We start from the raw sequence: 9,468 nt of genomic DNA on the forward strand, positions 1-9,468 counted from the left end.
CAGTGTGTTATGATCAGTTTCTGTCACTTGTTTTGATCCTTAAATTAACCCAGATTTGGCCATGGGAACCCTTTAGGCTGGCTTCTGTGTCCTTTTGATTTGTCCCCATCATTCTTTAATCACCCCCTTACTTTCTGGCACAAGACATGTGAGGCTCACCTTGTACTTTCCCAGCCTGTTGATTTGCACCCTCGGGAGTCTCCTAGGTGAAATCTGAAACAGGAGCCCCAGACACAGAGGGAAGGGAGAGACCGAAGAAAGAGGCAGATCACTTCAGGTTGGGAGGTGGCAGGTTTAATAAGGGAACTCACATACAAGGCTTGTCTTTGGTGACTGCAAGACAAATAGGTCTCTGCACCCGCCTGCCAGAATCTTAAAAGTTTATATAGAGGCCGTAACTGGGTTCAGTCATGTATTCAATCCAGATGGTCTTAACAACATCTTACTGTCTCAAGGCTGTTCCTGGAGGCAGCTTCTAGTGGGGAGGGGGCAAGTGGACTGCATATTCCAAAGACAGGGGAGGGGGCAAGGAGCCTCCAATTGCCCAAGTCCAGCTCATGGGTCAACCAGTGGTCACATCCTCGAAATGACCTTCTCCAACTTAGCCCCTCCTTTTAACAAGGAGGCCTTCTTCCGTGTAGTGGGGAATGGTGATTAGAGGCCAAAATATGGGTACTAGGTGTACTCATTACTGTAGAGTCACAGCTCCCGGGCTCTCTCATACCCAGAACTGGCAGGGGATGAGTGTGTGATTGTGTTTATACACATTTTTGTTTGTTTGTTTGTTTTTGGCCATGCTGTACAGCATGCCGGATCTTAGTTCCCCAACCAGGGGTCGAACCTGTGCCCCCTGCAGTGGAAGCAAGGAGTCTTAACCACTGGGCCGCCAGGGAAGTACCAATACACATTTTTTTTTCTATATTTCTTCATACAGTTGACCCTTGAACTTGGGTTTGGACTGCATGGGTCCACTTACACGTGGATTTTTTTCAATAGTAAATAGCACAGGAGGGTTGGAGTTGTGGCGAGAGTTTGTGGAAGATGGCGCCTGATGTGACAGGTTCCTGGCTCACAGCTCCTAAAACCCATGGAATTTCCTGAGTGATAAAGGTGTCTTTTGTTATGTTAATGAGTCATTGAAATTATGAAACTATCATTCAAATGGAAGCATTATAGTTCTTCGGAACCATTATTATCTCAAAAGGAAAGGAGAATGATACAGATACACTGGCTGAGGTGTTTTGAGGGGCATCGAAGTGTTCCAGCCTCTGGCTTACCTTAACATGTTCTTGAAGTACCATGGCGTGGATTAAAAGAAAATTTGGTGAGCGGCCTCCATCTAAACGACTTACTAGGGAAGCTATGCGAAATTATTTAAAAGAGAGAGGGGATCAAACAGTACTTATTCTTCATGCAAAAGTTGCACAGAAGTCATATGGAAATGAAAAAAGTTTTTTTCCCCTCCTCATTATGTGTATCTTATGGGCAGTGGATGGAAGGAAAAAAAAAAAAGAACAAATGGAACGCGATGGTTGTTCTGAACAAGAGTCTCAACCATGTGCATTTACTGGAATAGGAAATAGTGACCAAGAAATGCAGCAGCTGAACTTGGAAGGAAAGAACTATTGCACGGCCAAAACATTGTATATATCTGATTCAGACAAGAGGAAGCACTTCATGCTGTCTGTAAACATGTTCTATGGCAATAGTGATGACTTTGGTGTGTTCCTCAGCAAGCGGATAAAAGTCATCTCCAAACCTTCCAAAAAGAAGCAGTCATTGAAAATGCTGACTTATACATTGCCTCAGGAACAAAGGTGGCTCTGTTTAATCGACTTCGATCCCAGACAGTTAGTACCAGATACTTGCATGTGGAAGGAGGTAATTTCCATGACAGTTCTCAGCAGTGGGGGGCAGTTTACATTCATCTCTTAGATGATGATGAATCAGAAGGAGAAGAATTCACAGACCACGATGGATACATACGTTATGGACAAACAGTCAGACTTGTGTGTTCAGTTACTGGAATGGCACTCCCAAGATTGATAATTAGAAAAGTTGATAAGCAGACCGCATTACTGGATGCAGATGTTCCTGTGCCACAGCTCCATAAATGTGCATTTTACCTTAAGGATACAGAAAGAATGTACTTGTGCCTTTCTCAAGAAAGAATAATTCAGTTTCAGGCCACTCCATGCCCAAAAGAACCAAATAAAGAGATGATAAATGATGGGGCTTCCTGGACAATCATTAGTACGGATAAGGCAGAGTATACATTTTACGAGGCGATGGACCCTGTCCTTGCCCCAGTCATACCCGTGCCTGTTGTAGACAGTCTTCCGTTGAATGGCGGTGGGGACGTAGCAATGCTTGAACTTACAGGACAGAATTTCACTCCAAATTTACGAGTGTGGTTTGGGGATGTAGAAGCTGAAACTATGTACAGATGTGGAGAGAGTATGCTCTGTGCTGTCCCAGACATTTCTGCATTCTGAGAAGGCTGGAGAGGGGTCCGGCAGCCAGTCCAGGTTCCAGTGACTTTGGTCCGCAATGATGAAATCATTTATTCCACCAACACCCCAGAACCGGGGCCCTACACCCCAGAACTGGCGCCACGGCCACATTGCAGTGCGACGGGATCAATCCTTCAAGCCAACTCCAGCCAAGTGCCCCCTAATGAGTCAAACACAAACAGCGAGGGGAATTACACAAATGTCAGCACAAATTCAACCAATGTCACGTCATCTACAGCAACAGTTGTGTCCTAACTACCGTCTTTTTGCTAGGACGTACACTGACTTGAGTGCAGCAAAATGTTGACAAAAGAAAGAAAGAAAAAAATGAACAATCTTTTATGGTTTCTTGGGAAAACTTTTCATACTCAGTGATACTATTCAAAAAGCCCATTACTTGCAAGTGCTGATTTGAAGTGCAGAAGCCACAGTAAAGCAAACAAAAAAAAACCATCAAAATGTACAAACTTTTGGAAATTGATTTTTTTCAGCTGTTATTTTTGTTTGGTTGGTTTGTGTTTGGTTTTGTTTAAATGGGCAAGAAATAGAGATGTGGCTGGAGTAAAAGGTAATCAAACTAGAAGATGAAAATCTAACATAGTTTTTATGGACCAAGGAACTTGTATAAGCTTTAGTAAAAGGTACATTTTCACCATACCTTTTTTATACCACAGTATATATAATACACCTTTGTTACCAAGTAGGTCGTTCTCCTCCTCACCCCCTTTGAGCATTTGCTCTTAAGTACATTCAGGTGCCAAGCCTGACCATGCTTGTTTAATCTAATTACCATACTCCTCCAGGTCTTTTTGGTCTAAGGCTGGAACTGTTCTTTTTATTTTATTATTTTCTTTAAAAGCTGAAGTCTTATGACTTTTCATGAGTGGAAGGTGTTTTGATTTCAGCAAGTCAAATCTTGTAAAGGCCTACATATTTCTTTTAAGATTGTTTGAAGTCTGTGCAAAAGCTTTAAAAAAAATGCCTCTGCCTTGCCTGCAATACATGCAATGTACGTTGACTTAGTTTCTGTTCTCAGCCACCGTTGATAGTTATTTCTGTGTGTTCCTTTTTATAAAAAAATGTATTTATAGTTGTAATCCAAGAGGTTCTAACATTTACCTGGAATTAAATGTGGCCATTTAGTCATTAATGAAAAAAAATAGTAAATAGTACAGTAATACACAATCCACAGTTGGTTGAATCCACAGATGGGAAACTTCCGATATGGAGGGCCCGTGGATATGGAGGGCCCGTGGATATGGAGGGCCCGTGGATATGGAGGGCCAGCTATAAGTTACACTCAGATTTTTGACTGAGTGGAGGGTCAGCTCTCCTAACCCCCAAGTTGTTCAAGGGTCAACTGTATATATTGAAAAGCATAAATTGACACCAGTACCTCCAACGTTAATCCCAAACCACAGGTGCATTCTGTTTTCTCCCTTCCCAGCAAAGAGCTCCTCTGCGGAAAAGAGTTAATAGCAGGTCTGAGACCACTGTCTGTAGAAAGGCCTGTTTCGAGGTCATGAACAACATCTGGGAACTTGGATTTTGGTAGGATTCTCTCACCATTTCCTGCTAATGGGGATGCACTGTGCCTTGACTGTTTGTACAAATAATGTGGCTTATGCTGAACACCTGCTTTCCTTCTGGGCGCCGGGGATTTGAGTTCTTGCTCGGCAGAGCGTGACTACGTGACCGGCCTGCAGTGGGAAGCTTGGGCAATGTGTGTCTGATGGGCTTTCCTGGTGGACACACTTCACACGTGTTGTCACAGTTGTTGCTAGGGAATTAACTGTGTCAGACTGGTTTTCTCCAGACTTCACCCCAAGGAACAAAACTTTAGATAAACCAGAGAAAAAAAGAGGGCCTAGGAGGAAAATGCTTAGCTTCCTTGATAACTTCACAGAGTTGGCACAGCGCCCCTCCCTTCAACCCCCAACTGTAATGTTAACCTTGTAAGTGCTGAATTTATTGCTCAGGGGTTTGAGGGGGAAAGAGGGAAACTTTTAAAAGCGTGGGTTTGTATCTTGTGGCTATTACACCTAGATGTGGGATCATCTCAGTCAGGGAAAGCTGCAAAGAAAAAGTGTCAGAGGCCACAGCGCCCTGGATTTCTGCTGCCAGTGGGCAGGTTGAAACTTAATCTCTGAGTTTGAAGAACAGAGATGTGTCTTGCCTATAGGAACCTCTGGGGAAAAAAGGAGACAACATGAAAAGGGAGGCAATCTCCAGATGGAGATACACGTTTCGGAGATTTCAAAAGCCGTTTTCAGTTGCTACTGGGCTCTTGGGAAATCAGATGTCTGACCCTGAGAGGCTGATGCATCTCCAGCCTGGTGTGCATGTTTTCTAGAGGGTCAGTTTGGACTCTTAAGAACGACGAAGAGGAAGGGGTTCAGGAAAGCCTTACTTGGACTTAGAACATAGCTGTCTGGCCCTACTGAGTCTCGGCTTTGCTGCTGCCAAAGAAAAGCAGCTGGCTTTTTTGGGAATCCTGAAATCACAGATGCTATCTGCCTGGACCTGCCTCTGAGCTGAAACCTGAGACTACCTACCTGAGTGTTTCAGCCCCAGCACGTGCTGTGCTTAATTGAAATGGGATGGAATTTCTTCACTCAAAAAACTGCCTCAGACTATGCAACTGTGGCAGACTTAGGACACCCCTCTAGGGGGACCCTAAACTGTGACAAAACAGCATGCATGCTCCCACTTCTGGGCACAGATCCAAAGGAAATGAAGACAGGTTACTGAAGAGACACGTGTACTTCCATGTTCATTGCAGCGTTATTCACAACAGCCAAGATATGGAAACAACCTAAGTGTCTGTCAGTGAATGAATGGATAAAGATGATGTGGTGTTATGTGTACAATGGAATATTATTCAGTCATGAGAGAAAAGGAAATTCTTCCATTTGGGACAACATGGATGGACTTGGGGGGCATTATGCTAAGCAAGATAAGTCAGACAGAGAAAGACAAATACTGTATGTTGTCATGTATATGTGGAATCTAACAAGTAAAACAAAGTAGTGAATATAACAAAAAAGAAACAGAATCACAGATATAGAGAACAAACTAGTGGTTACCAGTGGGGAGAGGGAAGGGGGAGAGGCCAAATAGGGGTAGGGCATTAAGAGGTTCAAACGATTATGTATAAAATAAACATGCCACAAGGATATATTGTACAGCATAGGGAATTTAGCCAATATTTTATAATAACTATAGATGGAGTATAATCTATAAAAATTTTGAATCACTATGTTGTACACCTGAAACTAATATAATAATATTGTAAATCAACTATACTGCAATAAAAATTATTTAAATTAAATTTAAAAAAGGAAAATGGAAAAAAGAATCGATTAGACAGGTCATTAAAAAGTTCAGGTAAGTTTAAATAAGACCCTGACCCCCCCAACTTAAAAAAAATTAAAAATAAAAAAAACCAAATTATAAAAACAGAGTAAAATGGTGGTTTACCAGGGGCTGGGGGTGGAGGATATGGGAGAGATATTGTTTAAGGGTACATATAACTAGTAATAAATAAGTCCTGGAGACCTAATACATGATATAGTGATTATAGACAACAAAACTGTATTATAAACATTAATTGTTCCCACCACTAGAAGAAATAATTATGTGACGTGATAGAGGTATTAACTAACACCACAAGGGCAATCATTTTGCAATATAAGTGTATTCAATCAATCTGTTGTACACCTTAAATCTACACAGTGTTGTAAGTCAAATATATCTTATTTTTTCAAAAAAAGAAAGTGAAAAAAAAATATCATGGAAGCTGCTGGACCCACTGGGTCACATGGCAACACCCACAGGAAAGGCTTATCGCCAGATGAGACCATCTGAAACTAAGCTGCTTATCCACACTCTGATAGCATTCATCACTTCTGAGCCCTGCCTGTCAAATCAAAACACATCTGAACCTCAATAAGGACAGACTTCATTCAAAAGGACTTGTATGTATACACTACCAAACGTAAAATAGGTAGCTAGTGGGAAGCAGCCACATAGCACAGGGAGATCAGCTCGGTGCTTTGTGACCACCTAGAGGGGTGAGATAGGGAGGGTGGGAGGGAGACGCAAGAGGGAAGAGATATGGGGATATATGTATACGTAGAGCTGATTCACTTTGTTATACAGCAGAAACTAACACAACAATGTAAAGCAATTATACTCCAATAAAGATGTTTAAAAAAAAAAAAGGACTTCTCGTAGGGAGAACACTCCGATTTCAGAAATCTGCAAGTGTCTCAAATTTAAACAGAAAAGGGCTTTTCTAAGGCGGGGTAAGAAAGGCTGGCAGGAACTTTGTGGGGGAGGAGCCGGTGGCCAAATCAGGGCTTCAACGAGAAATGTTTATTGCCTTCAAAGACATCCCACGGATGTCCTCGAGATGCTTGAGAACAGTAGATACGGTAAGAAACCCAGAAAATAAAACTGCGGTTCTCCAAATCCTCTGACTGGGGAACCTCAACTCTCACCCGGGCCACAGCTCCCCTGTTCACTTGTGGGTTCATTCACTCGTCCATTCATTGTGGATTCCACCCTTTTATCTTGGGGACTGGCGATACGAAGCTGAGTAAGAACTGATCACCTCTCAGGCAACACAGGAGGTTAATTAATCAAATATCCCTGGATGGGATTTCCCTGGCGGTCCAGTGGTTAAGACTCCGTGCTTCCACTGCAGGGGGCGGGGGTTGGATCCCTGGCGGGGGAACTAAGATCCCGCGTGCCTCAGGGCACAGCCAAAAAAAATAATAATGATAATAAATTTAAAAATAAATAAATAAAATAAGATATCCCTGGAGGGTGATGGAGGGCTTCCTGAAGGCAACAGCTGAGTAGGTTTTTAAGGGCACATGAAAGTTTTCCAGGAAAATAAAGGGAAAGAGGGTCTTCCAGGTGGAAACAATGGCCCACATAAAGGGATGTGAGGACTTGCGGACTCAGGAAAGGCCAAGTCTGGAAAGTCAGGTCTAGAAAAGGGACCCTGCTGGACGTCACAGACAAAACCGAGCCAGGTGAACCAAACCCTTATTTGGTCCAGTGAGGTTTTCCCACTAAACCCCCAGAATTGTCAGATCTCCGTGCAACTCCCCGTTACCGGGAGGAGGGCTTCTGATGATCGTTGAGGCACAGAGAAGAAGTTAGGAGCTGTGAGGGGACGCTTCTCCCAGTAAGGGGAGACGCTAATGAGAATAGGGAACGTGTCTCAAATGCTCACACTGTGCGTGGCCCGGTGCTGTGTTTTATGTGTATTCACTGAGTTGTGCCTCCTGATGACCCTGCGAGGAAGTTACGATCTTCCTTTCACACAGATGAGGCACAGAGAGGTAACGAGTCCGTGTTAAACCCTCAGATATGTGTCTCCAGAAACCACGCTCCTCCCTGCGTTGTACTCTCTGGCAGCCAGATCCTATGTCAGCAGGAGCTTTCTCCCTCTTCCGTGGGTCTGTCCTTCACTCCCTGGGGATGGCTGAGTAGTGCCCCCCGCAAAGACACCCACGTCCTGATCCCCAGAACCTATGCATATGTTCCCTTATATGGCAAGAGGGACTTTGCAGATGTAATCAATGTCTTGAGATGGGGAGATGATCTTGGATGATCCAGGTGGACCCAATGTAATCACAAGAGGCTTATAAGAGGAAGGCAGCCTGTTAGAGAGAACATTCCATGCAGCTGGCTTTGAGGATGGTGGGGGGGTCACAAGCCGCCTCTAGAAGCTGGAAGAGGCAAGGAACGAACGGCTCCTTCCCTGGAGCCCCCAGAATCAGCCCTGCCCAACACCTTGATTTTAGTCATACTCGCTTTGGATCTCTGACCTCCAGAACTGTAAGAGAACACATTTGTGTTGTTTGAAGCTAAGTTTGTGCTAATTTTCCACAGCAGCCATAGGAAATGAATCCACTCCTTGACTGTCCTTTCCTGATTCCATGAGAATTCCCCCCTTCTTGTCTTGTGTTTGTCTTTAGAGCAGCACGGAGACATGGTGAAGAGCACGGGCTTTTGAGTCAGAGCTGGATTCAGGCCCAGCCACTGCCTATTGTCAACTCTGTGACCCGGGTGCCTTACTCTCATTGAACCTCAGCCTTCCTATCTATTAAATGGGAGCAAAAGTCATCCTGATCCTCATTAGTTATTGAGAATTTATCTAATGTGCCAGGCACTGGGCCTCGCATAGATAAGCTCACAAAATCTCTAGAACAACTATGTGGGTTGGGTTTTGTCATCACTACTCAAGTACCATTAAATGAAACAGAGACTAGCAATGTTTTTGTTTTAACACAACAGATTAAGCTATGTCAGAGGTCCATTAGTCCATGAACATAGGAGAGGGATGTGTCATTGAGCCTTTTCTGGCTTCAGGAAGAAAATTCACCAGCAATGATTCTTTTTTTTTTGCACTGAGCAGGGGTCGAACCCAGGCCCTTGGCAATGAAAGCTCAGAGTCCTAACCACTGGACCGCCAGGGAATTCCCACAATGATTCCTTTTTATAAAACAAATATGAACATCAAAAAAATTACTAAGCAACAAATAAGTAAAGCTGCCAGCCAGAATTTCACACTTTTCAAAGATTACAGTCTGATGTTCGGGTGTCTGACAAGCACATTGGCAAAGACGGCTTTACCATGCAGAAATAGCATCTGCTTCTATGAAGCTACCAGGAAAGGGGGTCCCCCGAGTAGAGTTAGAACAGCTTTGCACCTGCCCACACGTTAATCCTCACAACTATCCTGAGAGGTAGGCTCTGTTGGAATCCTCAACTCGCAGATGACGAATTAACATAAACCAATTACTTGACCAGTGAGTAGCGCGGCCATGATTTGAACTCGGGCATTTTGAGGTTTTTTTGGGTTTTGTTTCTTGTTTTGTTTTTTTTGAAGATGTGGACCATTTTTAAAGTCTTTATTGAATTTGTTACAATATTGCTT

General features: G+C 43.5%; 1 pseudogene; it reads left to right on the forward strand.

Moving 5' to 3' along the window:
- The first annotated feature begins 1,241 nt into the window (after positions 1-1,241).
- LOC102999487 (recombining binding protein suppressor of hairless-like) lies at positions 1,242-2,768 on the forward strand (annotated as a pseudogene).
- The last annotated feature ends 6,700 nt before the right edge of the window (positions 2,769-9,468 follow it).

Source organism: Balaenoptera acutorostrata, chromosome 19, assembly GCF_949987535.1.
Source record: "Balaenoptera acutorostrata chromosome 19, mBalAcu1.1, whole genome shotgun sequence".
Taxonomy (NCBI): Eukaryota; Metazoa; Chordata; class Mammalia; order Artiodactyla; family Balaenopteridae; genus Balaenoptera; species Balaenoptera acutorostrata.